General features: G+C 45.9%; 2 long non-coding RNA genes across 2 annotated transcripts in view; one reads left to right on the top strand and one right to left on the bottom strand.

Annotated features, from left to right (window-relative positions):
• The window catches only part of LOC144819176 (uncharacterized), a 704,861-nt gene that overhangs the window by 151,338 nt on the left and 526,702 nt on the right, over positions 1-26,821 (top strand). The window lies entirely within an intron of this gene.
• Positions 1-26,821, bottom strand: part of LOC144819175 (uncharacterized) — a 104,190-nt gene that overhangs the window by 58,135 nt on the left and 19,234 nt on the right. The window contains exon 2 of the long non-coding RNA XR_013607223.1: positions 6,942-7,071. This is a non-coding gene — a long non-coding RNA (uncharacterized LOC144819175). The remainder of the gene's footprint in view (positions 1-6,941; positions 7,072-26,821) is intronic.

Raw genomic sequence — 26,821 nt, 5'->3', positions numbered from 1 at the left:
AAGCCCAGATACAAGCCATTAGCGTAATCCAGCCTTGAAGTAACTGTGGCATGGATTACAGTTTTTCGGCAGCTAGTTGGTAAAAATCGGAGAATCTTGCGGAGATTTCTCAATTTGCTCATGCAGCAACCTGCCACTTGCTGGATGTGTGAAGCAAATGACAGCTTGTCGTCCCACCGGACTCCAAGATTTCTTGCTGAGTGGCTGGGCGAGGGGGCGTGTCCCATCTCTGCCGGCCACCATAGTTCAGATGGTGGAGGGGGGCTTTTTCCGAAAAAGATCACCTCTGTCTTGCTGGCATTGAGTTTTAGTTTATTGGTGTTCATCCAGCAGGCCACGTCTTGTAGGCACCCCTTCAGACTCAGAAAGGATGTTTCTGACACCTCTGAATATGGGAACACCAGCTGGGTGTCATCGGCGTATGAAATTGCCTTGATCCCCCAGTTGGCAATTAGCGTGAAGAGTGGAGCAAGGTAAACATTAAATAGGAGTGGGCTCAAGGCCGAACCCTGGGGGACACCACAGCTGAGGGTTTTTGGAGAAGAGGAGACATTCTTTAGAGCCACCTTCTGAGTCCTTTGAGTCAGGTATGATTGTATCCACTCCAAAGCCTGGCTCTGGATGCCTAGCTTCGCCAGTCGCAGCAGCAGAATATTGTGGTCGACCGTATCAAAGGCGGCCGACAGATCCAGGAGCACCAATATAGCTGAGTCTCCCGAATCCATCGACCACCTCACTGACTCGGCCACCTCAATTAGTGCTGTTTCAGTGCTAAAGCCGGGTCTAAAGCCTGATTGTGTCTCGTGTAATATTTTGTTTTGCTCAATAAATTGATTCAATTGGCGCTGGATAATTTTCTCAAGCATTTTGCCTGGTGCTGCCAGGAGGGAGATCGGGCGAAGATTGTTGAGGTCCTTGGGGTCCCCATTTGGTTTTTTCTTTAAGGGGAGTAGAGTAGCATGTTTCCAGATATTCGGGAATATCCCCGAAGAGATGGATGAATTCCATATATGCTGAATAGTGGGGGCCACGAAGTCGGCTATGCGACTCCAAAGTTTGGGAGGGCATGGGTCGTCCGGCGAGCCCGATTTGCATCGGCTGAGTTCTAGCTTAACTGTACTCAGGTCTATCGGAGCAAATTGTGTCAAGATAGCGCGGTCCGATGTAGTGCCAGCTAGATCGTTTTTTTCTGTGATCTTCTCTGGGCCAAAGGACTCATAGACTTTCTTTATTTTAGAGTCAAAGAAGTCAGAGATGCTATTACAGAATGAGACCGATGGGAGGACATCCCTCTCAACACTCATAGGTTTAAAGAAAGACTGTATTATTTTGAAAGTTTCCCTACTTGGGTGTTCAGCTTGCTGAATAGAGTTCGCATAGAACAGTTTTTTTGCTTTTCTAATAGCTCTATGCAATTTTTTGGATGCTTCCTTATAGTAAGTCTTCTATAGAGGTTCGTAGTTTTTCCTCCATAAGCGCTCCAGTTTTTTGCAATCTGATTTTTGTAGTCTAAGCTCCTGAGAGAACCAGGGAGCATATGGAGAGTCTCGTTTAGATGTAGCGGCCGTCGCCGGAGCAATATATGTTACCATATTGCCAATCCAGTCATTGAGTAGTCGGGCATCCGTCTCCACATTGGAGGTGAGGGTCGGCGGGTTCTGGGCAAGAACTGGACCCATGATATCGGGGACTAGTTTGCTCCATTGTCTTTTCATAAAAGAGCACTTGCTTGGCGCCGGTTTATCAACTGTTATTTTGATTAGGAATGGTATCAGAAAATGATCTGACCAAATTAGAGGTAGCGGTATATTTGCCGACACGTTTGGAATGTTGGTTATTATTAGGTCAAGCGTGTGGCCCGCTCTGTGTGTGGGGGCCTTATTAACGAGTCTGAGGTTAGCTGAGATCAATGTAGATCTCAGTAAATCTGCTGAAGGACAATCTGCCCTGTCCATGTGAACGTTGAAGTCTCCGACAACAAGAAACTGAGGGTGAAGGAGGGAGCTTTGTATGATCATATCCATCAGAGTAGTGAGGTTGGATTCTTTCCCTCCCGGAGGCCTGTAGATAACTAGTCCTGCTAGGGATAGCTGAGATCCCACCTGGAAGCAGAAGTGTAGTCCCTCTAGACCCTGGGTGTATATGGGGGCGGAGGAGGTGAGTGTGAGCTGTTCTTTAAATATAACTGCCACTCCCCCCCCCCTCTTTTATCACCTAGTCGATTGGAGAAACAAATTTTATATCCAGAGGGGATAGCCAGTGCAATGGCAGTCATGTTATCATCGTTAAGCCAGGTTTCTGTTAGAAACAATATGTCCCATTGGTGACCTTCCAACAGCAGCCATATATCATCTGCGTGCTTTGCAAGGGATCTACAGTTCACAAGTCCCGCGCTAAGGTTTTTACTGATTGGTGGCTTGGATTTAGTAGATCCTCCAGCCTTTGTACTGGCCGGTATGCCTAGTTGTAGCCCACATGTCCTACAGGTATAAGGGAGAGTGGAGGACCCAAGATCGATGCTGTGTGCACAGGTTTCCGCCAAAGTATTGAGAGACCATAGGTTATCCCTCGACCAGACAATTCTATCTATTTGAGCGCTCTCACCGTCAGCGTGTCCGGCCCCGGCCGCATTCTGGTCGCGGACGGGCGCAGACGGGCTTGCCTTAGGCGCGCCCTCGGCGCGCAAACGGCGTGCCCGCTGCGCTCGCCCGCTGCGCGACCGAGATATGCACATAATTTGTACCGTTGCAGGTGGGGGAGGAGTCGGCTTGGGGACGTGGCCTAAGCAGGGGGCGTGGCCTCCGCTCGTGGCGAGGGAGCGCTGCTACGCTGTGACTGCTTGCTAGCAACAAGTGAGTGAAATTTTAAAAACTACACAAGTATTCTGTGACAGTTTAAAGTTAAAAACACAATTCAATCTGTGACACTCAAAGTTTTAAAAAAAGATGCCTCGCTCCCGGCTTTCCGCCTCTAGAGCACAACTCTGAAATCTGCCTGGCGCCCAAAATCGACGCCTTTGTAGTGGTCGGCTTGGGGGCGTGGCCTAAGTGGCTTGGGGGCGTGGCCTAAGCAGGGGGCGTGGCCTCCGCTCGTGGCGAGGGAGCGCTGCTACGCTGTGACTGCTTGCTAGCAACAAGTGAGTGAAATTTTAAAAACTACACAAGTATTCTGTGACAGTTTAAAGTTTAAAACACAATTCAATCTGTGACACTCAAAGTTTTAAAAAAAGATGCCTCGCTCCCGGCTTTCCGCCTCAGGAGCACAACTCTGAAATCTGCCTGGCGCCCAAAATCGACGCCTTTGTAGTGGTCGGCTTGGGGGCGTGGCCTAAGTGGCTTGGGGGCGTGGCCTAAGCAGGGGGCGTGGCCTCCGCTCGTGGCGAGGGCGCGAGGGAGCGCTGCTACGCTGTGACTGCTTGCTAGCAACAAGTGAGTGAAATTTTAAAAACTACACAAGTATTCTGTGACAGTTTAAAGTTTAAAACACAATTCAATCTGTGACACTCAAAGTTTTAAAAAAAGATGCCTCGCTCCCGGCTTTCCGCCTCAGGAGCACAACTCTGAGCTATGCAGCTAAGTGGAAGCGGTTTGTCATTTACTGTACGGAACATCACATTGACCCGCTAGATGCATCCATTCCCAACATCATCTGTTATTTGTTACATCTTTACAAATGCAATCTGGCTTACGCTTCCATTCGGATACACTTATCCGCCATAGCGGCTTATCTCCAGAACAGGCAGCATCTCTCAGTTTTCAGGGTGCCTGCCATTAAAGCCTTCCTGGAGGGACTGAAACGAGTCATCCCTCCAAGAACACCACCAGCTCCAGTGTGGAACCTCAACGTGGTCCTCACCAGACTGATGGGCCCACCTTTTGAGCCACTACACTCATGCGAGATTCAGTTCCTGACATGGAAAGTGGCTTTTCTCATTGCTATTACCTCGCTCAGGCGTGTTAGTGAGCTGCAAGCGCTCACAATACAGGAGCCATTCATACAGATTCATTCAAACAGGGTAGTACTCCGCACTAACCCCAAATTCCTTCCAAAGGTGGTGTCACAGTTTCATATCAACCAAACTATTGACCTGCCCGCATTCTTTCAAAACCCACAAACAGTAGCGGAAAGAATGCTCCATACATTAGACGTAAAAAGGGCGTTGATGTACTACATTGACAGAACACAACACTTTCGGAAAACACGGCAACTTTTTGTTGCCTTCTCAGCACCGCACAAAGGCAACCCTATTTCCAAAGCAGGAATAGCCAGATGGATTGTTAAGTGCATTCAGATTTGTTATTAAAAAGCTAAACGTACTTTAACAATCCCCCCGAGAGCGCACTCCACACGCAAGTTGGGGGCCTCCATGGCTTTCCTAGGGAACATTCCTTTGGAAGACATTTGTAGAGCAGCCACATGGTCTACACCGCACACGTTTACCAAACATTACTGTATCGATGTGCATTCCAAGCAGCAAGCAGCTGTAGGACAGGCTGTTCTCAAAACACTTTTTCAGACCTCTGCAGCTGGCACGGGCAACCGCCGTTAATGGAGGGACTGCTATGTATTCTATGCACTAGATATGAATTTAGCAGCCCACATGCCTCGAACTGAATATGCTACTTACCAGTATGCATCTGTTCTTGGCATGTAGGGCTGCTAACATTCATATCGCCCACCCTCCTCCCCGGTGCCCGTAGCGGCTGCAGATACTTCTTGCATTCAATCATTAGCATGGACATCATTTACACTATTTCACTCCATCTCTATCACAACGGCTAAAAACAATCTAGGGATGGAGTCGATGCCCATGCGCACTGTAGTCCAGGGGAGGAGCCACCTATCTCGTGATACTTTGAAGACTCTTCCAGGACAACAATGTGCAATCATCCGGACCCAACACTAGGCGGCGATCTATGCACTAGATATGAATGTTAGCAGCCCTACATGCCAAGAACAGATGCATACTGGTAAGTAGCATATTCATATTAATAAGTGTCTGAGTGCGCCGTCGCACCTTTAGTGTGCCTTTTCGGTTCGAATGGTAGTTTGGACTGTTGCTTCTCCGGCTTCCCCATTGTCCTGCGAGTTGACACCACCAGCCCAGAAGGAAAGCACCTGTGAGCACCTTGAAGTGGATAGGGCGCTGTGTAGTACTCTGCAGGATTAATGAGTGTTACCGTCGCCTTTTTAGTACAACAGCCACTGTGCCCCAGTCAGTCCTCAGTAGAGCCCACTGATATCCGGTAGCGGGAGTGGCGCTTTAGCTGCAGTGAGGCGCTAGTTCGAGGGCAGTCCCTTCCACCTGATAGGTCACCCAGCTGGAGGCACAGTTACGGATCTATGCTGTAGGGGTGGGAACCCCCGATTTCCAGGATCACAGTGTGAGGCGCTGCACACGACTGGAACAGACACTCAGGATAGGAACACTGGGGCAAGAGCATCCCAACCAGCGGAATCCATGTTGTGCACCGCCCTCTGCTTCAATAGACGACAGTGTCCACAGTACACTCAGCTTGACAGTCGCTTGTTTTCAGTGTGCCACAGGGTTGTCAGACAGTGCGTGACTCACCCATGCCCCAGTGTCGTGTGTACTGCGCTGTGTCTCTGTGTGCCTCCGGGATCCTGCATTCACGCAGCGGGTGGGCGACTCACTGCACGGGCCGAGGTTTGAAACTGGCTCACGGGTTCATCTATGACAACATCCGTTCCAGCAGCAGAATAAGGTCAGGCGGTGTCGACATTTGGGGGCAAGCTTCTCGGTGTGTCTCCGTTTGTCATTTATAGCTTCATATGAGCACACTAATCGCATCTTAGTGGAGTGTGTCCAGTGGGTTGTTTCCTCTAAGATTGACATCAAGGAAGCAGTTCAGAGTATGTTGTGGATGCATCGTACTACTCCCAGTCCTCTCATGGGTTCTAGCCCCTTTGTATTGCTCCGAGGTAGGGAGACTTATTTTCATATGTGCCCGGCTTGGATGAAGAAATGGGGTTCATGGTCCGTGTCTGCAAATTCAAAAAATATAATTAAGACTCCAGCCCGATCTGCTCTACCTGACCTAGGTGGATTTAAGTCTAGCATTCACGTAGGAGATTGGGTGAGGATTAAATCTCCTGTCAATGTGGCAAAAGGTCTGTTTAAATATGGTCCTCCTATTAAAGTAGATGCAACTTCACGCTTTGCTGTAAGAGTCAATGAGAGGAGTTGGTAGAACCTATCAAGAATCTATAAACTTCCTAGGACGGTTCTGTTGCAATTGGGTCTAGAGTCTGGTGGTGATCCAGCTCAGGCTCAACAATGTCATTTGAAATCTGCTCACCCTCCTAAGGTCCAACAAGGTTGTTTGCAATCTGTTCATCCCTCTAAGTTGTCATTGGAGTATGTCACTCCTCAGAAGAGTGTAAGGAGAACTGTTCCACCTAAATGTTTAGATCTATAAGTTATTACTACTTTGTAGTCAACTGCTTATTATTGCTTTACTTGTTTTTTCTCTTTTGTTTTTCATTTCTCTTTTTGTTTAGCTTTTGTTTTATGAAAGGAGATGTTGTAGCAGTCTTGTTAAAGCATGCATCTCCCTTTGTATTACTGTTCCTATCAAAACCCAGTATGTCACAGCTACTGAGATCGAATGTCATGGTTTGAACTGGAAGGGACGGTTGTTGAGTGTCCCTGGAAGCTGTGGCGACAGACAGTCATTAAACCAGTTTATCTCACACTTACCTGCCTCACTGTGATTACTTTATGCAATACCACTCCCTACTCCAGGCTGATTTATGGAGGGAGTGCCCGTCACCTGAGGGATGTTAAACCCATCCATGACAGTCCCTTTTGCGCACTTTCACGTATTTAACAAGCTCAATAGTGCTTACATTTGTGAATATTCAAAGAAACATAAAAAAGCAAAGGTAGAAAAAGCCCAGATCTCAAGTGAGACACTCACCTGAATAACGGAGTCACTGCCAGCGTAGGTGAAGCAGAAGGTGTAAGTGTACGGGGTGTCATTCTTAACAGACACGTTACCCATGGTGGGGGCGCGTCAAGCCTCTGGTGCTCCTGGGGGGGTGTGCTCCCTGTGAGAAGAAGAAAACATACACCAAACACACGTGAGTCACCGCAGGAGGTCTGGAAAAAGGCTCAGAGGGGAGGGGCAGCTTACACAGAGATGAAATGTGCAAGGGTCAGTGTGAACCAGTAGAGGAAACAGAGGAAAGCACATGTCCTAGTCGGGAATACTTATAGATATCCATTTAATCGTCAAGCACAGACAGTCACCCGAGGGCATCAAGGCACTAAGACTATCAACACTGAAAGCAGACAGAGAAGGGACTGCTAGCCGGCCAGTGGGTAATGTGAGAACTCCTAGGTTCACATACTTTAACAGCACCATTCAGATCCATGGGGTGACGAGAGAACTCCTGAGTTCACATACTTAAACAGCACCATTCAGAGCCATGGGGTGACGAGAGAACTCCTGAGTTCACATACTTAAACAGCACCATTGAGAGCCATGAGGTGACGAGAGAACTCCTGAGTTCACATACTTAAACAGCACCATTGAGAGCCATGAGGTGACAAGAGAACTCCCGAGTTAACATACTTAAACAGCACCATTCAGAGCCATGGGGTGACGAGAGAACTCCCGAGTTCACATACTTAAACAGCACCATTCAGAGACATGGGGTGACAAGAGAACTCCTGAGTTCACATACTTAAACAGCACCATTCAGAGACATGGGGTGACAAGAGAACTCCTGAGTTCACATACTTAAACAGCACCATTCAGAGCCATGAGGTGACGAGTGAACTCCTGAGTTCACATACTTAAACAGCACCATTCAGAGACATGAGGTGACGAGTGAACTCCTGAGTTCACATACTTAAACAGCACCATTCAGAGACATGAGGTGACGAGTGAACTCCTGAGTTCACATACTTAAACAGCACCATTCAGAGACATGGGGTGACGAGAGAACTCCTGAGTTCACATACTTAAACAGCACCATTCAGAGACATGGGGTGACGAGAGAACTCCTGAGTTCACATACTTAAACAGCACCATTCAGAGACATGGGGTGACAAGAGAACTCCTGAGTTCACATACTTAAACAGCACCATTCAGAGCCATGAGGTGACGAGTGAACTCCTGAGTTCACATACTTAAACAGCACCATTCAGAGACATGAGGTGACGAGTGAACTCCTGAGTTCACATACTTAAACAGCACCATTCAGAGACATGAGGTGACGAGTGAACTCCTGAGTTCACATACTTAAACAGCACCATTCAGAGACATGGGGTGACGAGAGAACTCCTGAGTTCACATACTTAAACAGCACCATTCAGAGACATGGGGTGACGAGAGAACTCCTGAGTTCACATACTTAAACAGCACCATTGAGAGCCATGAGGTGACGAGAGAACTCCCGAGTCCACATACTTAAACAGCACCATTCAGAGCCATGAGGTGACGAGTGAACTCCTGAGTTCACATACTTAAACAGCACCATTGAGAGCCATGAGGTGACGAGAGAACTCCCGAGTTCACATACTTAAACAGCACCATTGAGAGCCATGGGGTGACGAGAGAACTCCCGAGTTCACATACTTAAACAGCACCATTCAGAGCCATGAGGTGACGAGTGAACTCCTGAGTTCACATACTTAAACAGCACCATTGAGAGCCATGGGGTGACGAGAGAACTCCTGAGTTCACATACTTAAACAGCACCATTGAGAGACATGAGGTGACGAGAGAACTCCTGAGTTCACATACTTAAACAGCACCATTCAGAGCCATGAGGTGACGAGTGAACTCCTGAGTTCACATACTTAAACAGCACCATTGAGAGACATGAGGTGACGAGAGAACTCCTGAGTTCACATACTTAAACAGCACCATTCAGAGCCATGAGGTGACGAGTGAACTCCTGAGTTCACATACTTAAACAGCACCATTCAGAGCCATGGGGTGACGAGAGAACTCCTGAGTTCACATACTTAAACAGCACCATTGAGAGCCATGAGGTGACGAGAGAACTCCTGAGTTCACATACTTAAACAGCACCATTGAGAGCCATGAGGTGACAAGAGAACTCCCGAGTTAACATACTTAAACAGCACCATTCAGAGCCATGGGGTGACGAGAGAACTCCTGAGTTCACATACTTAAACAGCACCATTCAGAGACATGGGGTGACAAGAGAACTCCTGAGTTCACATACTTAAACAGCACCATTCAGAGCCATGAGGTGACGAGTGAACTCCTGAGTTCACATACTTAAACAGCACCATTCAGAGCCATGAGGTGACGAGTGAACTCCTGAGTTCACATACTTAAACAGCACCATTCAGAGACATGAGGTGACGAGTGAACTCCTGAGTTCACATACTTAAACAGCACCATTCAGAGACATGGGGTGACGAGAGAACTCCTGAGTTCACATACTTAAACAGCACCATTCAGAGACATGGGGTGACGAGAGAACTCCTGAGTTCACATACTTAAACAGCACCATTCAGAGACATGGGGTGACAAGAGAACTCCTGAGTTCACATACTTAAACAGCACCATTCAGAGCCATGAGGTGACGAGTGAACTCCTGAGTTCACATACTTAAACAGCACCATTCAGAGACATGAGGTGACGAGTGAACTCCTGAGTTCACATACTTAAACAGCACCATTCAGAGACATGAGGTGACGAGTGAACTCCTGAGTTCACATACTTAAACAGCACCATTCAGAGACATGGGGTGACGAGAGAACTCCTGAGTTCACATACTTAAACAGCACCATTCAGAGACATGGGGTGACGAGAGAACTCCTGAGTTCACATACTTAAACAGCACCATTGAGAGCCATGAGGTGACGAGAGAACTCCAGAGTTCACATACTTAAACAGCACCATTCAGAGCCATGAGGTGACGAGTGAACTCCTGAGTTCACATACTTAAACAGCACCATTGAGAGCCATGAGGTGACGAGAGAACTCCCGAGTTCACATACTTAAACAGCACCATTGAGAGCCATGGGGTGACGAGAGAACTCCCGAGTTCACATACTTAAACAGCACCATTCAGAGCCATGAGGTGACGAGTGAACTCCTGAGTTCACATACTTAAACAGCACCATTGAGAGCCATGGGGTGACGAGAGAACTCCTGAGTTCACATACTTAAACAGCACCATTGAGAGACATGAGGTGACGAGAGAACTCCTGAGTTCACATACTTAAACAGCACCATTCAGAGCCATGAGGTGACGAGTGAACTCCTGAGTTCACATACTTAAACAGCACCATTGAGAGACATGAGGTGACGAGAGAACTCCTAAGTTCACATACTTAAACAGCACCATTCAGAGCCATGAGGTGACGAGTGAACTCCTGAGTTCACATACTTAAACAGCACGATTGAGAGCCATGAGGTGACGAGAGAACTCCCGAGTTCACATACTTAAACAGCACCATTGAGAGCCATGGGGTGACGAGAGAACTCCCGAGTTCACATACTTAAACAGCACCATTCAGAGCCATGAGGTGACGAGTGAACTCCTGAGTTCACATACTTAAACAGCACCATTGAGAGACATGAGATGACGAGTGAACTCCTGAGTTCACATACTTAAACAGCACCATTCAGAGACATGAGGTGACGAGTGAACTCCTGAGTTCACATACTTAAACAGCACCATTCAGAGACATGGGGTGACGAGAGAACTCCTGAGTTCACATACTTAAACAGCACCATTCAGAGACATGGGGTGACAAGAGAACTCCTGAGTTCACATACTTAAACAGCACCATTGAGAGCCATGAGGTGACGAGAGAACTCCCGAGTTCACATACTTAAACAGCACCATTCAGAGCCATGAGGTGACGAGTGAACTCCTGAGTTCACATACTTAAACAGCACCATTGAGAGCCATGAGGTGACAAGAGAACTCCCGAGTTCACATACTTAAACAGCACCATTGAGAGCCATGGGGTGACGAGAGAACTCCCGAGTTCACATACTTAAACAGCACCATTCAGAGCCATGAGGTGACGAGTGAACTCCTGAGTTCACATACTTAAACAGCACCATTGAGAGCCATGGGGTGACGAGAGAACTCCTGAGTTCACATACTTAAACAGCACCATTGAGAGACATGAGGTGACGAGAGAACTCCTGAGTTCACATACTTAAACAGCACCATTCAGAGCCATGAGGTGACGAGTGAACTCCTGAGTTCACATACTTAAACAGCACCATTGAGAGACATGAGGTGACGAGAGAACTCCTGAGTTCACATACTTAAACAGCACCATTCAGAGCCATGAGGTGACGAGTGAACTCCTGAGTTCACATACTTAAACAGCACCATTGAGAGCCATGAGGTGACGAGAGAACTCCCGACTTCACATACTTAAACAGCACCATTGAGAGCCATGGGGTGACGAGAGAACTCCCGAGTTCACATACTTAAACAGCACCATTCAGAGCCATGAGGTGACGAGTGAACTCCTGAGTTCACATACTTAAACAGCACCATTGAGAGACATGAGGTGACGAGAGAACTCCTGAGTTCACATACTTAAACAGCACCATTCAGAGCCATGAGGTGACGAGTGAACTCCTGAGTTCACATACTTAAACAGCACCATTGAGAGCCATGGGGTGACGAGAGAACTCCCGAGTTCACATACTTAAACAGCACCATTGAGAGCCATGGGGTGACGAGAGAACTCCTGAGTTCACATACTTAAACAGCACCATCCACATCCAAGCGTGATATGGGAACTCCTCTGTGCACTATATTAAACAGTACTGCTCACGAACAGTCCCTGGTATTGCTGGGTGTTTCGGCAGCTGACGCCCCCACAACCCTCAAGCGCGGCAAAATAGCAACCGCTCCCAGCAGCATCACCCTTTCACAAGAACTCTGCAACAAACTCTCTGTATTCTTCGGCAGCAAGACCATATCTTACGGCACTCAGAAGCCCCGTCGCTCTCTCAACGTGACTTCCCATCTTTGTGGACAACTGACCATGACTTTGTGACTCACTATCATCACAAGTGAGATCGCCGCTATCACGAAGTTCATCTAGTGCAGAGATATGTCTGACCCCTGACCCACGCCTTCACTAAAGGTGAAATGACGCCCCAACGCATGCATCTACCACACATCTCTTTACCACGCACCCTTTAACATACAATACCTTAACCACACAGGTCTTTTCCTCAAATATAACTTTACCACACAGGCCTTTACAACAAAATGGAGAAGTGGAGAAGTGTGGCTCAATGGTTAGAGCGGCAGACCCTGATGCAGAGGTCTGGCCCGGGACCAGGATTCAATTCAGGCCTCGGTGGGTCTCGGGCTCAATTTCTTCGGATTTGATCATTCTCGCCTCAGTGCCTATTCTAACCATGGGTCCCACGCTGCGAATCTGGGCAATAGCTTGCTTAATCTCCACAACGGCCCCAACGGCGCTGGGATGCCTGGCTTCACCTTGGGGGTGCCCAGGAGTGGGCATTTCACAGGGAAAAGCCAGGAAGGGTTCCACAGCGGTATGCGTATAGCGCCAAGACACTCATGAGTATAAGTGCGCTTTACAAGTACGAATCATTTCATTTCAAAATGGTAAGTATATTTAAAAGTAAGTAATAGCCCTACTTTATAAATATATATTTATATATATTTATTTATATAGAATATATATGTATAGATAGATATAGATCACTTTAGATTGCTTTTTCATATACAAGGTCTATTTTGTTTTACTAATAACTTTTGCGTTTTTCATGAAACTTTCCAAAAAGAAAATCCAAACCCAACTCAGCTTCTTCCTGGAAAGTTTTAGAGTGATTCGTGAAGTGGGGCAGAGAAAAAAGGGGGTCAACAAGGCAAATTTACCCATGCATTTTCCATGGGCTTCTTTAGGCAGTGCTGCCGCAAAAACTGCTGAATGGAATTACACCAAATTTGGCAGGAAGTTAGACCTTGGTTCGCACATGGTGCTTTTTGTGATTTGGTGTACATCTCTATTAGGGTCAAACACCGGCAGGGTTAGGTTTCAGGGTCTTTCACAAGAGTCCCTTGAACCAAATTTAAAAAATAGAGCATTCCGATTGGCCCAGGGAGCTTTCTTCCCTTGGGCTACTTCGCTCCCGCAGAAGTGAGAACTCTGATGAGCTGCCATTACAGGACTCAAGGACTTAGGGCCTGATTTACTTCTTGGTGGGACTACTCCCTCAGCTGCTTTTTTGGCAGCCTTCCCAGCCCTCCTACCTGGCGATCCCCCCGCCTGATTTAGATGCTGACTGGCAATGGGACATAATACCACCACAGTCCCACTGACTCCACAAACAGGATGGGCTGCAGCAGGCGGTGGCGGGCGTCCAGCCACGAATCCCGCCCTCCAGATTTTTTTCTGGCTTCTGTCTAAGGGAATTTCGATGTGAATGCCTCCTACTTCAGATCGGCGGAAAGGTATGAAAAGGGGTTCAAACTTTCCTTTCCGGGAGTGCAAGCTGCGAGTTCATCCTCTTTGCACATGTCCTTCATGTCCTGCTGCTCTTTGACCACGACTGACCGGCACCCCGTTTTGACAGAATGGATGCAGGGCCGGACTAGCCATAGCGGCCACCAGGCATTTACCCGGTGGACCGCCAAGGTGGGTGCTGGTTTTGGACCCGGGGGCCGTTTTATGTTACCAGGGGCGGCAATATGGGGCCCCTGTTACTAGAGCAGCTACAGTGCTTTCCACACACTGCACTCCCCTCCACGTCCGGTCCGAATAAATGACATCACTGATGACATCCACCAGTCATTTGAATTTGTGCCACTCTATTCTCAATTGACAGTGTTCTTTATATATTGTGTTGACTTACCACTTATTGACAATGTGAGTACGTTTGATGGATATGAAAGTGAATAAATGATTTTCAATCTTTTCCATTGTCTAAAAATGTAATAAATGTAAATTTTTTGTATTTTTGATAAATTTATCGTTGTCCTTTGGGTCTTTCTGAGAATTATCATATATGTAAGTGCGTTAATTATGGTCTACATTTTGGTTGCCTTAAATCTGTACATTTATTGACATCACTACTGATGACATCTCAAATGACATCACTGATGACATCAATGATAACATCATCCTAGGGAAAATCTGACGCACCTCCTCACACTCTAATATAACCTTTGATACACTCACTGTAAAATACAGACTACCATTTTTGAAACCACTGACATACCAATGCCACACCAATACCAGTTACTACATATGCACTCACTGATTCCCAGGTCTACACACACATCTACTCCTTCACCCATACAATCACTCATACATGCAGTCACTCAACAACACAACACTGTGATATGCGCTTATACACCTATACAGACACTCACACACCACCACTCATCCAGAGTTACTCACACACCTAGTCAGTCATGCACAGAATCAATCACACTTCCATTTACTGACCTACACAGTTATACACATTCCACATCACTTATTCAAACATAAACAAATGCATACTTACTCTCTTATACAATCACTGATACCAGTACATACTCATCCATACAGCCACTCTCACAGTCACTGACTCTCACGTATAGTCATTTATATACTCCAACTCTCACATATACTGTCTTTTACATATGTAGTTACTTGGACATGTACTACTGAGACATCCATTCACTCACCAACACACCCATACACATACTCACCACCCCTACTGTTGTTTCCACATGCACTCTTCAACCCATACGCCCAGTGAAATAACCACTCACACACCTATGCACGGAGTCACATACCTCCCACCCACCCACTCAGACACTCAGTCTCAGGCAACCAATCAATAACCCATATAGACACTCATGTAGCTACTGACCAACACATGCAGCAGCTTACGCAACAACGGACATACTGATACACACATTCAGTTTAGTCACTAACCCATGCATTCAGTAAGACGCATTTAATCACTAACTTTTACAGTCAGTCACGCACATACTAAATCCTCCATCCAGACACTTATACACCCACTCATTCTTCAATACACCTTGGCATATAAATAAAACATATTTAAACTTTACAGAAACACACAGTCACTAGATGATGTCATCAGTGATGTCATTTGAGGTGTCATCGGTGATGTCATCAGGGATGTCACTGACCATGTCATGAATGATGTAATATGTGACGTCATCAACAGTGCATTGCGGGGGCGTGAGTTATAGTTAGCTGAACTAACTATAACGGGGGAATTTCTATGGTTTTGTACGAGTGAAATGTCCAACTGAATATAACGTCACTGAAACCTATGGTTTTTTTCAATGAATTTGCATGGTTTTTTAAATGCTAATTCCTAACTATAAAGTGTGTGAAACCTATTGTTTTTTCAGTGAATTTCTAAGGTTTTTTAAATGCTAATTCCCAACTATAACGTGTGGGAAACCTATGTTTTTTTTCAGTGAATTTCTAAGGTTTATTAAATGCTAATTCCTAACTATAACGTACGTGAAACCTATGTTTTTTCAGACAATATATATATATATATATATATATATATATATATATATATGTATGTATATATATATATATATATATAAATATATATATATGCGCGCAGGAAAACTAAACATGCACTTCCCTTACAGAGAAGTACAGAGTTTGCATGTCTGCAGCCTTTCTTATTTTTTCACCTTATTCATCTTCTGCTCAATCAACACATCATCCACACACACACCTACTTGCTCCCTTTCTTGACTGGGGTTATCAATCATTCTTCTTTAATTCAATTCAAAGTACAGGCCCTTTATCAACGCTTTTTATTATAACAACTACCCCGGCCGAAGGCACTATGAAATTTGCACACTTGCTCCCTTTCTTGGCTGCACTTATCAATTATTCTTCAATTTCATATTTTGATTCAAACTCAAGGCATTTATCGAGCCTTTTTGTTGTAACTACTGTTGCAGTGATTCTGCTCCTACACACAACTGTGCATAAACACTTACGACCTCAGTGAATTACGGTGTTACAAACTCCACCTTAGTACCCAAACCCCCTAACAGACTAGCAATCAGTGACTCATTGGTTCTTCCTCCTATAGCAAAAACACCAATTATTTGTCAACCCACAACATGCGACTTAGGTTACCTCAGGTAAGGTAGTTAACAAGAGCACTCTTTCGTTACATTCTTACACCAGTCCAAAACAAGCACTTAATAAACACACCTGCAACTTTGAAATGTTTATTTCTAACACCGTAATCTCATGCCCAGTACCTTACATAATACAAGCAAACATATTATCAGAAACAAAGTTGTCAGCATTGTTACTATTCCATAAAATACAAAGGGAGAAAGCATCCTATAATGCAAAAGGGAAACAGATTTAAAATATACCTAAATTTCACCCTCCCTACTTAGCAGGTTACTTTATAACTACGGAAGATCTCATACGACTACATAGGCAGACCCATTCCTCTGTTACTCAGCAGTAGTGGATCACATTGAGTTCTACACTAAGTGTCAAGATACGAATGTTCTCAAACTGTGTGTAATCATGCCTGCACACTTCATTACTAAATGCGCAAGTATAAGAGATGCCACAGCTGCATATCTCTTGTGGCTCGAACGTGCGAACATCATTCCGAATAACACACACAGTATCCAACATAACCTTGATGTTTCATGCTCTCACTATACCCACTAAAGTAGCGAGGCAGTCTACAAATGTAGTATATCAAATTATTCTCATATGAAGCAAAATACTCACCCTTCTCTAAACAATATTGCAAGTGCATGTTGTGTGCAAACCAGAGCAGGAAAACAAAAATAGCGTTTAAGCTTCTAATATACCCATGCTAACTTAACACAATGTGAGTGCAAGCCTCAGCCCACAACACATTTCCTTGACGACCAAAGCACATAATATAAACGTTGCAAATTACGAACCCAGAGTCCAAGCCTAAAAAGCAGAGTCAAGTTCAATTTTGCAAAAAAAATTATTCGATCTTTAATAAAAAAGCAGTAACTAAATAATAAAGAATAGGTAGAAAAATCAAACAGTCTTATTCCACCAGCGTATAAGCACAGTATGTAGCAACAGCCTCCAACAGGAAGTCATTTTTCTCATTTGAAAACCTTTCAGCCTTCCAATTCAATAGTGAGAATGAACATACATGTTCCTCAACGACCGGAGCCTCTATCACCATCGGTGGAAAACTCGGGTCATCTTCAATGTAACTGCGTGCCAAGAAGTCATGCGCCGCTGCAAAAACATTCCAACGTCCTATTATTCCATGTGTCGCTGCTAAAGCCATAATCCCGCTGCCAGAACAGAGCAAGTCATAAACCACCAAGGGGCTCATCAGCTGGTCATAATCCTCGTTGGGAGACACCGTACTGCAGAGACACAAATCCAGGGCCCAGTCGAAATCAAAGCTCAGGCAATGGTTAAACGCATGTGAAAAAGGAGAATCGAAACGATAATCCATAACCTTCACTCAACGTTGCAAGAGGCAGCACTCCATAGTAACTAAGCATTCTATTGCGGATCAGCAACAACCGAGAAATATCGTCGTCTGCTGCATGATGTGCATCCATATTTAAGTAAACAAATTAATACAACCACACCGGCAACTAATGTGAGCATTAAGCACAATTCACCAAAGATGCTGGAAAAAATTGAATGAAAAAACACCAACAAGACACCAAATATAGTTTCTACAGAAGTCACAAAGCCAATGCTTATAACTTTAAAAAAGTAAGCTAACCCCCTACTCGAGGACGCATTAAAGATAGTCTAAATTAACTCCCTAAAATTCCGGAGCACATCTGTATTTAATAAAGCATACACTTCTGTGCGGGTGTTTGCTACATGAAGGACAAATGTTTCTCTAGCAGATGTAAAAGCGACCTCTTTTTCAGACAATAGCGCTCTTATATGGCTCATTTGGTTGACTCTTCTTTCAAGGTCGGAATCGACGGCCAGATGAAAACATCCAGCTTCCCATACATAAGAGTAAACACAACTTTTTTATAGCAAACCACACCCTCAGTTACCGTAATTATGTAAGCGATGCCTACTAACATCCCACAATAAGCCACACAGCTGAATCGGATCTCCAATAAGTGACCACTTCTGACTATTCTCATAGCGCGCCCTGTGCTCTGATTTGACAGTGAGAGAGCGATCGCACCATAGTTTCTACTGCTAATCATTCTCAGCATACGCTACGAAGACAATAAAACGGCGATAATTTTAACATCGGTCCTTGATAATATGCCCCAAATTTCGTAGCGTGCCCTGCATCGCAAAATGCGATGCAGGGCACGCAACGAAGGGGCATATTATCAACAACATAAGGCGATGCATTATCACCGCTTTTATCGCTAGGAAACTGCTGATAAAGCGGCGATAATGGGCATGATAATAGGCCCTTGTATATTCCCATAGCAGCCCAGGTTCTAGTGTTAACCTGGGCTTCTATTGCAATTCACAAGGATATATTATCATGCCCATTATCGCCGCTTTATCTGCAGTTTCCTGCCGATTAAATCCGGCGATAATGTATCTCCTTTTCTTGATAATATGGCACATTGCTCTTTTTTTTTTACCAGTAAACCTAGGTGCTTGTTATCAAGGACCGGTGTTAAAATTATCGCCGTTTTATTGGCAGGAAACTGCCGATAAAACAGCGATAATGAGCTTGATAATACAGCCTTGTTATTTCCCAAAGACGCCCATGTTAACACCAGAACAGAGGCTTCTATGGGAATTAACAAGGACGTATTATCAAGCCCACCCTCCCAACATTAATAAAACATCCCAGACAATGCAGGTGCCCGTAGCTGGGAGGTAATTTCCCATATTACTTCCCTAGAAAGGAGGCGTTCCCCGCAACGTGTACGAAAGAGAGAGAGAACTCAACAAAAGGCGATACATTATCGCCGCTTTTATCGGCAAGAAACGGACGATAAAGCGGCGATAATGGGCTTGATAATAGGCCCTTGTAAATTCCCATAGCAGCCCAGGTTCTGATGTTAACTTGAGCTGCTATGGTTATTCACAAGGGCATATTATCAAGCCCATTATCGCCGCTTTCGCGGCAGTTTCCTGCCGATAAAAGCGGCGATAATGTATCGACTTTTCCTGATAATATGTCCCATTGCTCTTTTTTTTGACCAGTAAACTTCGGTGCATATTATCAAGGACCCGTGTTAAAATAATTGTTGTTTTATTGGCAGGAAAACTGCCGATAAAACGGCGATAATGAGCTTGATAATACGGCCTTGTTATTTCCCATAGAAGCCCATGTTAACACCAGAACATAGGCTTCTATGGGAATTAACAAGGACGCATTATCAAGCCCACCCTCCCAACATTAATAAAAAAAACAGACAAAGCAGGTACCCGTAGCTGTAAGGTCATTTCACATATTACTGCCCTAGAAAGGTGGTGTTCCCCGCGACGTGTACGGGGAGTGAGAGAGAGAGAGAGCCAAGGGGTGCCACTCCTCGAGACTGCGGGGAGTAGGACCGTAACCCTCCCCGCATACTTCAAAATAAAACCAGAGACGTGCCGTTCCCCAGTGCTCGGGGCACCTTACAAGCCCCCATTATGCAAAAAAAATTGCCTCCGGAATTTGCCCCCCGAGACCTAATGAATAAAACAGACTTCTAGTTTTTTTTCACCTTTTGCACCGCGTACAAGTACTGCACGAGTACCCCGCCATTTTTTATTTTAAAAAAATAAATAAATTGAGCCTAAAGATCCATGTACAACCTCCTGACCAAGACAATAGGGTCAGAATGTTTCTACCCTGCCCCCTTTCCTTATTTCTCAACTTTGTTTTACTGTTTTCTTGTGACTCTTCTCTCCCAACAAACAAGATGGCTGCCAACACTTCCTGGTTTGGAGTATAGACAGCAAATCAGCATGCAGCTCCTACCCGTAATTGTACGTATTTCCGTACGCAGCGATTTTTCTTTTTAAAAAATAAAATAAAAAATAGAGCCTTACCATCCAAGCCTAGAGGTTCAGAATCTATCTAGCCTGCCCCCTTCCCTTATTTCTCAACTTTATTTTACTGTTTTCTTCTGAATCGGTTCTACCGAGGCACAAGATGGCCGCCAACACTTCCTGGTTTCGAGTGTTGACAGACAGTTCACAGCCAATCAGCATGTTCGGATTCTCCCCTGCCTTCCGCGGGAGCCCTCGTCTGAAGCAGACGATTTTTAGCCTTTTTGTGTTCTATTTTGTGCCCTCATTATTTTAAATAAAACTTACCTGACTTTTGTAGGGACCTCTCCCCGCCTCAGTTTCCCCCGTGCAGCCGAGGTAGACGCTGCAGCGGGGCCAGCCTCTCGCTCCCTGAGCCACGCCCACTCCCTTGTGGCCACGCCCACCTTGAGGTCATAGGTAAGAGCTGACTGCTAGCTCGGCATCGGATTCTCCCCTGCCTTCCGCGGGAGCCCTCGTCTGAAGCAGACGATTTTTAGCCTTTTTGTGTTCTATTTTGTGCCCTCATTATTTTAAATAAAACTTACCTGACTTTTGTAGGGACCTCTCCCCGCCTCAGTTTCCCCCGTGCAGCCGAGGTAGACGCTGCAGCGGGGCCAGCCTCTCGCTCCCTGAGCCACGCCCACTCCCTTGTGGCCACGCCCTGATCGGCCTATATATAATGTGCTTTCCCCGTTCGCGCAGCGGACGGGCGCAGCGGGCGCGCTGTTTGCGCGCCGAAGCGCGCCTAAGGCAAGCCCGTCTGCGCCCGTCCGCGACCGGACGGGCCCTGGGCCCCGAGATGCTGCCCCTCCCACTACTTACACCTCTGCTTCACTCAGAAATCTCCAGCGTCCTCGCTGTGCTCTTTCATCCACAGTCTGGGACCGCTTGGTGTCTCTCGGTATCTCGGCCGACTTGCCTTCCCCCAGACTCACTCGGGCATCCGTGCCTGCCCTCAGCCCGCCTGAGACTCGTATTCACATACTGTACCTTAACACTCGGTCTCTCCCTCAACACCACGTCGACATCTTCCTTCTGCTCACGGCCGAGAACCCAGACATTTTGCTGCTCACCGAGACCTGGCTGTCTGATCTTTCTCTCCCTGACATTCTGGCTGCCCTACCCCCCAATTATTACCTACTGAACGCCAATCGGCCGAATGGCCGCCGTGGCGGTGGGGTGGCAGCAGTCATACGTAAAGACTTACCTTTCATCACGTCTTCGTCATTATGTCTCTCTGACGTCGAGAACCTTGTGATCAGCCTACCAACTGAAGCCGGTGCCCTGACCCTCATTGTCCTGTACCGTCCCCCCATCCCTATGCCCTTGTTTCCTGCTGCTCTCTGTGAGCAGCTCTCCGTATTAATGACCTCCTCAGCCCGTATTGCCATGTTCGGAGACTTCAACTACTGGTTTAACCATGCTGATGCTGGCCCCCATGCTTCCGAACTGTTCGAGGCTCTTCTTAGCCTCAACTTGACTCAGCATGTCACTTCCCCCAATCACGTCGGGGGTAACATCTTAGACCACATCTGGACACAGGGGGTGTCACTTTCTGGCCTGACTATCTCCCCCTGCGTTTGGTCCGATCATCTAATGTTCGAATCTTCCATCCTCGTAAAGGGACTGGTCAGGCCCTCTTCACGGCACGGAGGAGCCGCTCGGAAATGGAAGACTCTTGATTCATCTGCCTTCCTTTCCTCTCTTGCCGAGACCCAGCCTACAACTCTTGACACCCTAGATGTCAACACCATGGATGCCAACATCTCCCACTGGCTCACGACTGCTAGCGACCTATTCGCACCCCTATCCTGCTTTCCTCGAACACGTCCTAACAACTCCCATAAATGGTACAATCCTGCCCCGAAACAGCAACATCTCGAGCTGCGCCAATTGGAGCGCAGATGGCGGCGCCATTATCTCAGCTCTGACAGGGAAGCGTATGTGTTCGCGCGGACAGCCTACAAAAAAGCCATCATCACAGCTAAGTCCGACAGAATCTTAACTGCCCCCAACAACCTAAAGAGATCTTTAAGGTCCTTGGCGAATTAACATCAGACGCCAGGACACTTCCGATTTTGCCCCCTTCCTCAGAGTCATGTAGTGCCCTAAATGCCTTTTTCATAGACAAGATCATCACAATTAAAAATTCCATCCCCCATTCCTCCCCCAAAGTTACTACAGTACCCTCTCCTGCCAATACCTCCACCCTGTCCCGGTTCCCTACACTCGACCCGGAATCTCTCGCCAAGCTGTCTAGCCGCGTGAAATCTGGTTCCCCTAAGGACTGCTGCCCCCCTTCTGTGCTTCGCGACATTTGTCATACTCTTCCACATTGCATTCTTCCTTTACTCAATTCCTCCCTTGCCTCTGGTATAGTCCCCAGGTCATTCAAGGAGGCCGTACTGGTACCCCTGCTGAAGAAACCCGGTGCAGACCCAGCGGTTCTGGCTAACTACCGCCCCATCTCCCTCTTGCCCTTCCTGTCCAAAATCTTGGAGGCTCATGTCACGACTTGCCTCTCGCAATTCATCGAGGAGTCCAATTTTCTAGCGACCAACCAAGCCGGCTTTAGACCCGCCCACTCCACCGAGGCTGTGATTGTGGCCGTGCTGGACAACCTCAGAAGCAATGCTGACAAAGGATTACCCCAGGCACTAGTCCTACTTGACATCTCGGCGGCTTTCGACACGGTGGACCATAACATCTTAATCCGTCGGGTCCGCCGGTGTCTGTGAGGCCGCTCTGTCCTGGATTAAATCCTTCCTAGAGGAGAGGTCTCAGGCAGTCAGCCTGGGTCCTTTCAGCGCTACCAGTGTCCCGTCATCTTGCGGGGTCCCTCAAGGTTCCTCCTTGTCACCCCTCCTTTTTAATTTGTATCTCCAACCCCTCCTTCACTCCTTAGGCAGGTGGGACGTCACCGTGTTTAATTACGCGGATGATCTGCAAATTATTTTCCCCCTCACCTCCCCTGATGCTGTTACCAACTTTCGGACGGCCATGACGCACATCCAGCACTGGATGAATCAAAACCAACTAAAGCTTAACCCAGGCAAAACTGAGCTCCTACTTCCTGGGAATAGTGCCCCTTATTGGGGCCCCCAGTACTGGCCCACCGAGCTCGGCACACCTCCCTCTCCTGCTGGCTGTGTAAAGAGCCTTGGGATTATCATCGACTCTGGGCTCACCCTCAAGTCCCAGGTGAGTGCTGTAACATCCTCCTGTATGTTCCAGCTATACAGGATACGGAAAGCCGCCCACCTCCTGACGCCCGAAGCCTTGCTGCAAGTCTTAATCGCCTTGGTGATGTCTCGGCTGGACTTCTCCAACTCAATATACCACGGCCTCCCCAAATCCCAGCTGTCTAGGCTACAGATTGTCCAGAACCAGGCTGCTAGGCTGGCCTTTAAAATCCCCAGATGGCAGTCGGCCAAACCCCTTTTACGTCAACTCCACTGGCTACCAGTCAGTGAAAGAATAGTCTTTAAGGTCCACTGCCTGGTATTCAAGGCTCTTACTGGTCCCTCTCCTGCTTTTCTTAAATCCCTCATCACTCCTTACTGTCCCTCTCGCACCTTGAGGGCCACCCACCTCCGGCTCTTAGTTGTCCCCCGCTTCAAACTCACCAGATCTGGGGGTCGCAGTTTCTCTTGTCTGGCCCCTAAGCTCTGGAACTCCCTCCCACTTTCACTTAAGTCCTCCTGCTCCCTCCTTTCTTTCAGGAAATCTCTAAAAACACTACTCTTTTCCCATCTGCACTAATTTTTCTTCTTCAACCTTAGGATCCGATTAGCACCAGGAAACTTACGGTGACAGTGCGCTCAAGAAATACTATATAACATAACATAACATAACATGTAGCTCGTGCTCGTAATTGAACGCATTTCCGTACGCGTGCTGAACTCCGTCTCTAGATATCGCTATGATTTTACTTGTAATTTTCTCAGAAACTACTGAACGGATTTACACCATTTAACAAAAAGCACCATCTGCGAACAGAACTCTACCTCTCTGCCAAATTTCGTGTAATTCCGTTCAGCCTTTCGGGCTGTAGCCCTGGCTAAAGGTCCCTATGGAAAATTGCATGGGGAAAACACGTTTTGGGACCCCCCTTTTTCCTCCGCCCCCACTTGACGAATCACCTCCAGACTTTCAGGGAAGGAGCGGAACCGAGCAGGCCATTTTCTTGGAGAAATTCCCGAAGATTCGTCCACCGGCGCCAAAGTTATTCCAAATAGAATGTTGTGGATTTCCTATGGAAACTAGGTCCTAACTATAACTATAACTATAACTATGGGCACCTGCTTCGCTCCCAGCTATGCGAACTTGTTCGTTGGCTGGTGGGAGGAGCAGGTGCCCAGAACCTACAGGGACAACATATCTAGTGGCTCAGTGGTAAAATGGTATCGATACATCGATGATTTATTCATCATTTGGCAAGGCACAGAAGAAACTGCACGTCACTATATCGCACACCTGAACGAAAATGATCACAACTTGCACTTTACGGGAACGATTAGTCCAACTTCTGTGGCTACTTGGACCTGAGAGTACAGGTTGTTGGGGGCAAGATCGAGACTTCATTATAGCGGAAGCCCACTGCTGGGAATTCGATATTATATGCAACTAGTAGTCACCCCCCCAAACTAATGCAAAGTATCCCTTATGGGGAGTTGCTTAGACTCAGGAGGAACTGTACACACGATTGTGATTTTGATACAGCAGCCACTGATAGTATAGCCAGATTCATTGTAAGAGGATACAATCCAATCACCCTGAACAAAACACTTTGCAAAGTAAGAGCCATGACCAGGGATAGTTTACTGGAACACAGTAGGGACAAAAGAACTGAAGGAGGTAAATTCCGACTAATTACCCCATACTCAGCGGAGGCGAGTCACCTAAAACAAATGCTGAGAAAAAACTGGCATATTTTAAAGGCAGATAATGTCATAGGTGAGGATGTCCCTGATTATCCACTGGTCACACTCAAAAAGGCTAGGTCCATCCGGGACCAATTGGTACGCAGCAACTTAGAAAAAATACCTCCTAAAACTAACACCTTGAGGAGTATGAAAGGTTTTTTCCCCGGTCATAAATGTAAAGCGTGTTGTAACAGCAAAAGGGCGGTTACATATACCATTCAAGACACTGGTTTGGTCAGGAAAATCAGCAAGTTTATTACTTGCAGTACACCGTATGTGGTGTACTGTCTTGTCTGCCCATGTGGGCTGCAATATACAGGCAATACGGTGCACCCAGTCAAAATCCGAATATTAGAGCACATGAGGGCGATAGATAAGGTGGATCAAGCCAATCCGGTCGCAAGACACTTTGCGGAAAAACATCAAAGTGATCGGAACCAGTTGTTGTGCTACGGATTAGATTCGGTTCCTGATAATATCAGAGGAGGGGACAGACTTAAGAAACTCCGAAGGCTTGAATCAAGGTATATTATTGACCTTCATACTAAAACACCGTGGGGTATGAATAGTGGCGAAGACCTTATGGTTCACATTGGTACTTAAAGGAATGGTAACAACGTACGATGGCACTGCAAGGATGTGTTGATAATACCTTTACATGATACCTTTACTTGTATATATGTATATATATGTATATATGTAGGTAGAAATAAGTAGTACAGGATTGTTTTGGGTGAATCAACTCTTTATTTAGGGTTTATGATTGATTTATGACATTTTGAAATTTGATATGAAGTTATGAAATATGCTTTGGTGTCCGCTAACCGCAAAAACATGAATTTGAATTTGATTAATGAATTGAAAAATGAAAGAAAAAAATGAAGTATGAAATTGACATATGATAAAATAGTATAAAAAAAGTATATAGAATAGGAATTGCTAATGGTTGATTTGATTTGAAAACAGACCTGAATAACATTTAAGGGAGGATAATGGCCGATACACGGCTCAATTGTGTTTGTAAAACAAGCAATACAACTGGATTTAAATACAAAAAAACTGTATATATGGAATGGTTAGAAAAACGTACATTTCACAGTTTGAATTGCTTGTACATAGTGGTGTTTACATGTATATTTAAATGATAATATGCATAGAAGGTGATTACATCTTTGTGAATAACTTACCACTCCAAGATTGCGCTGGTGAATATCAGCTAGCCAGTAGTCCTTCCTTTAATGTGAGGATATTGTTTAAAAAAATGCCGATGTCTGGTGGCTACCGACATCGAGAAAGGCTGTGTGCCGAAACGCGAGGGCGTCTGTCTTGTCTGTGAATAAAAAGCAACCTTGGATATATCAACCCCGTGAGTGTGGGTAATTCTTTGACAAATTGGAAGAATTTGAGCATTATATATATACATATACATATATATATATATATTCACTGAAAAAACCATAGGTTATAGACCATATATAGTTAGGAATTAGCATTTACAAAACCATGAAAATTCACTGAAAAAATCATAGGTTATACACCATATATAGTTAGGAATTAGCATTTAAAAAACCTTATTTTACTCACACAAAACCAATGAAATTCCATATATAGTTAGTTGTACTAACTATATATCGCGCACCCGCAATCCACTGCTGATCATGTCACATATTACATCATTCATGACATGGTCAGTGACATCACTGATGACATCACTGATGACATCTCAAATGACACCACTGATGACATCTCAAATGACATCACTGATGACATCACTGATGACATCTCATTTGACATTACTGATCACATCACTGATGACATCATTCATGTGATAATACGATGAACCTCTTCAGACTCTAATATAACCTTAGATACACTCAGTGTAAACAGACACTCA

This window comes from Lissotriton helveticus, chromosome 2_1, assembly GCF_964261635.1.
Source record: "Lissotriton helveticus chromosome 2_1, aLisHel1.1, whole genome shotgun sequence".
Taxonomy (NCBI): Eukaryota; Metazoa; Chordata; class Amphibia; order Caudata; family Salamandridae; genus Lissotriton; species Lissotriton helveticus.
This window is presented reverse-complemented; position numbering and strand designations above follow the sequence as displayed.